A 4,960-nucleotide genomic window follows, 5' to 3' on the forward strand; every position below is an offset into this window, starting at 1 on the left:
AAAACACACAATTTTGCCATACGCATTATGAACAATATATTCCAATATTGCAGTTGAAGTACATGAAAAGCAAGATTCTAGCATCTAGTTGCTCGAGTACCATTGAACACTGATATTGCAGTTGGATAGGATCATAAAAAAAGTTGTACCATTGCAAGAGCATATACACTGATATTTTTAGAAAACTAGAGTAGCAGGCATGCAGGAGGAGCTATGTCTTTAGCCGGTCTCATATAAACTCTTGGATGAAATTAAGGCATGTTTCTTGTATACAATATGATCTAAATACGCAAAAATCTTTTTCTGAGCCTAGGCTCATCTGCACCCGTGTTGAGTAAAACAATCAAAACAAATACTAGAAAAATTCTAAAAATTCTAATTTTTTTTGCCTAGTAGACAATTTGATGCGTGAAGTCTGGCCCAATTTTCGACTCATTTGGACACCTGAGCAACTCTCGGCAAAAAAGACAAATCCGAGGTCTGTAAAACAATTTGCTATTCATGTACTGTTTTGACTCGATTTATCTTTTTTGCAGAGAGAAACTCAGATGTCCAAATGAGGTAAAATTTGGAGCGAATCTCACCAATAAATTGTCTAACATGAGGAAAAATTCAGAATTTTTTTATTTTTTTTAATTTTCTTTGAACTTTTTTTGGCGGGGTGCAGATGAGCCTGAGCAACGAATCGCCGCACTCATACACCGTGCCTACATACGGCTGTATATTAAAAAGTTTTAGAGTATAGAATCACTCATTTTGCTCTGTATATACTCCATATTGGAATCTTTAGAAAGACTTATATTTAGGAACGGAAGGAGTAGTATTTTTCTGTAGAGTTGGTCAAATATATAGAATTTTTAGCTTCATTTATTATGGTTTGTTTCCACTGCATCCATTTTAGCAATTTGATTAAGACAAATATAAATGCAGACCCACCAAAAGATGCGCCACTCACCTTAACCATAAAAGAATCCTGGATTCAAACGTACGCACCAGATTCCGCAGAATCGGGAAAGTTCAAGAACTACTCCCTCCTTTCCGGTTTATAGAGCTCAATTCAAAAATCGCACCAACCAAGGTAGATGATGAGTGGTGGAATATTTTTTATAGTTTGCAAAAGCATCCAATTAATGCTCTTGTTTTTCTCAAAAAATTATGTTTACTAATGCATTAATTGCAATGCATGCATGCATAAAGTACATGTATTGGTCAATTTTCTCTTAATACTTGTATTCAATGATTTAATGCATCTTGGAATTTGAACTTGTGATGGGGAACAACCAAATTGAGCCTTTTAAAATGAAAAAACTAAAATTTTGAGATAATCCCTATAAAACGGAAAAAAGGGAGTAGAATGCAAAAATTGCTGTACCTGAAGCCGGCCGCTTTTGCATGCGGTGAGCAAGATTCGTTTTTTGCACGGGGACAGATGAAGAGCGCAAGCTCGCCTGTTAATAATCCATGGTTCAACGAGCATTTAGTGCCGTGTAGATATAATAAATAGTTGTTAATACGTGGAGGGTCCAGTACGTGCTAGCCACTTGATAGTAGTGCCAAGATAAGCAATAAATAGTTCTTTCCACGCAAGATATTTTTGAGCATCTTTTCACAAAGGACAGCTAATCACACGCAGGTTAGTAATAAAAAAACGGTTCAAACTAGTCAGATGCATACCAATACATATATGCTGTCCTTTACGTATGTGATGTCTTTTTAATTAAGGTAGGGTATTCTAATATATCTCGATCATTAAATTTTTGGCTAAATTAATTTTGATGATGTGGATTAAGGTAGAGACTCTAATGGTGCCTCCAATTAGTAAATATACTAGTTGTAAACCCGTGCACCTGCACAGGCTAGCAAATTAATATTTAATATAAAAAAGTTGTTAAAATTGAAAATGTTGAACAACAATATGAATATGTTCATGTAGATTATTATTATAACACATGCATGTGTATTAGATTGTTTGCATCCAATAATATGAATATTGTTATGTAGGTTATGCCGGTGTTGCATACTGACAGTACGGCCACTGGATCACTCGGCAAACTGGATTGAGGAATGGAACCGGTAGAGTTTGAGTTGCTCCGCATCGGTGAACTATCGACGCACCTCCTTTGGAGCATCGTCCATCATGTCTGGGCATGAAAACTAATAAGATTGAAAGAATCTCCTAATGAATCTGAATTTACAAATTAAATTCCTTAAAAATTTGTAGTGCTCTCTTATACGATCAAACTTTGACCACTTTCTATGTGTCCATTGTTTGTTTCTACATGCACATAACATATCCCAACCATGCAATATCTGGTTTGTGAATTAATCATGTTTCCCATTATAGAAGGATGCCCTCAGAGTTCAAGTCCAAGACTTGACATTGATGCTCGTATTTTCTGAATTTATTTCAGGCCTTTCGATAATGTGTGTTTAATGGGAGGAGATGTTCCCATGAACAACTAAGGCTTCTTTGGCGACTTAGCCTATTTTCACATAATATGCCGGCTCAGTCTTCTGGAGGTGCTTCTTAGGGTAGGGTATGCGTTCGTAGTGGTGAGTATATGCTCATGTATATGAGCGACTTCGATTTGTGTTTAAAAAAATGGCCGCATACACTACAAGAAATATGTCAACTAGTGACCTTCTGTCAGTGACCCTAGAAGAATTGATCATAGATCTATGACCATTTGAGACCAATTGATCAAAAGCTGTCCGGGGGGATCCAAACCCTAAACCATTGCGACCATTTTGGTCAGAAAGGTCGTAATTTCCTTATACGAAATGGTCATAAAGCAAACAGCGCTAGTCCGCCGCCTTATTTCTAGTTGTTAACGACCAATATAGATGGTCATAGCCTTGTAAATTGTGGTGGGTTGCGATGACTAGGCGCCATCTCATCAGTTTTGCCTATGTGTCATGTCCATGTGTCAATTTTTGCCCTAGGTTGTGAAGCAACCTATATTTCTGTTATTCCAAAAATTTCCAAAAAATTCTCATAAATTGTTTGGATCGTATCTTCATCAAATATGTCAAAAACCTTCCTTGCCTAATTCAAAAATAATTCAACAATATTCATTTTCCTATTTTGTTCAAAGCAGCACTTTGTGAAGGAAGTACCACTTTGGCATGTCCAAATAGTATCCATTTTCTACAGTGCTTTCCTATGCCCAAATAACCATCCTACACCAAATTCCGGCTCAATCCATTCATTATTTTGAGCTCAGCTTCAACATTCGTATTTATGCCCAGTGTGGTACTTTGCAAAGCAGCTACCACCTAGGCTCCTCCTTTTGAGCTGAAAATTTGTGAAGACGGTCTTCTTAGTAATTGATCGTCCTCAGCCAAAACTCACGTCCATTAGCCATGTACATTTCTCGTACCGCTAATCAAACACTTGGCTGCTAATTCATGTTTGAGCATTGATCGGTCTCCTCGTGAGAATCTTATGTTGTAATTTTCTTCCTAGAACCTACCTGGGGAGTGCCCAGCCCACTAGACATGCCTAGGCCTCCAAGAACACATGGCAACGCCACGGTCACGCGGTGACCACGCGGCGGGCATGCGAGTTTACGCGCTCTAGAGTTGGGGCCCTCGGCCACCGCCCAAACCTCGACGTATCGCCACCAAACCATGTATTTATGATTAAATAGGTACTTATATAACTAGAAATGATTTTTGGAAAAAATAAATAGCAAACTATGAGGCAGCTGCAGTTCAAATTTGACCCGCTTCCAACTGAATCGGTGAAAATTTGTCTTTTTCATGAGAGGTGGATCAAAACTTTTTACACTCAACCATTTTGTCAATTGTGCATTAAATATGTCCTAGTATTTTAGAAAATTGATTTGGTCCAATTTTGCAAAAATTATTTGGGAGGTCCTTCACAAAAAAACCTTCTTTTGGTCACTCGAAAAATGGAAAATGGTTTTTTCGTCCAAAGAAAATGAAAACTTCCTTAGGCAATATTGTTTGCCATTACAAGATGCACCCTTGTGCATAATATGAGATCATTTGAAAAAACTATGCCATGAATGTGGCCATAGGATTGATCATTTGGCTTGAAACCTATGAATCTTCACGCATGATAGCTCATTTCTGAGAACACTTTTTTTAAAAGAATTGCCGTATTACAAGTTTGTTATTTTTCTTGGTAACTTGGCCACATATAATGACCCAATGCGAAGGTTTCCTAATTTTTTGATATTTTTTGAATTTTTTATGGCCGTTTTAAAATGCGGTCAAAACGGCCGGAATGACCGTTTCTAGCTAGTGTTCGAATCTTAGAATTTTTTTGGTATTTCTCTGATTAAATAGATACTTTTGTACCTAGAAATGAATTTTGGAAAAAATAAATAACAAACCATGAGGCAACCGCAATTCAAATTTGACCCGCTTCCACCTGAAACAGAGGAAATTTGTCTTTTTCACGAGAGGTGGATCAAAACTTTTGACACCCAACCATTTGGTAAATTGTGCATTAAATATGGCCTAGTATTTTAGAAAATTGATTTGGTCCAATTTTACAACAAATATTTGGTAGGTTCTTCATAAAAAAACCATTTTTGCCACAAGAAAATGATTAAAAATATCTAGAAAGATAAAAAATGCATGCAAATCGGTGATCATCCATAAAAATGGGGTCTAACTTGAGTGAAAATTTTAGTTGTGCAGTTTTGCAAAATATTTTAATAGCTAATTCACGAAATTCCCCTATTTTTAGTACTTCAAAATTATTTTAAATCACTGATTTTCCGAACCAATCAGGGCTCTTCCCACGGATGGATGACATGGCGTCCATCCATCCATCCATCCATCTCCCCACCCCACATCCATCCATCCATCCATCCATCTACAGAAAAAAAGAAACAAAAAAGAAAAAGAGATACCCCACGCACCCCCAACCCTAATCAAACCCCTCCCCCCATCGCACCCCTCCTCCCTCCTCCCAATCTCCTCGCCG

Source organism: Triticum dicoccoides, chromosome 2A (assembly GCF_002162155.2).
Source record: "Triticum dicoccoides isolate Atlit2015 ecotype Zavitan chromosome 2A, WEW_v2.0, whole genome shotgun sequence".
Lineage (NCBI taxonomy): Eukaryota > Viridiplantae > Streptophyta > Magnoliopsida > Poales > Poaceae > Triticum > Triticum dicoccoides.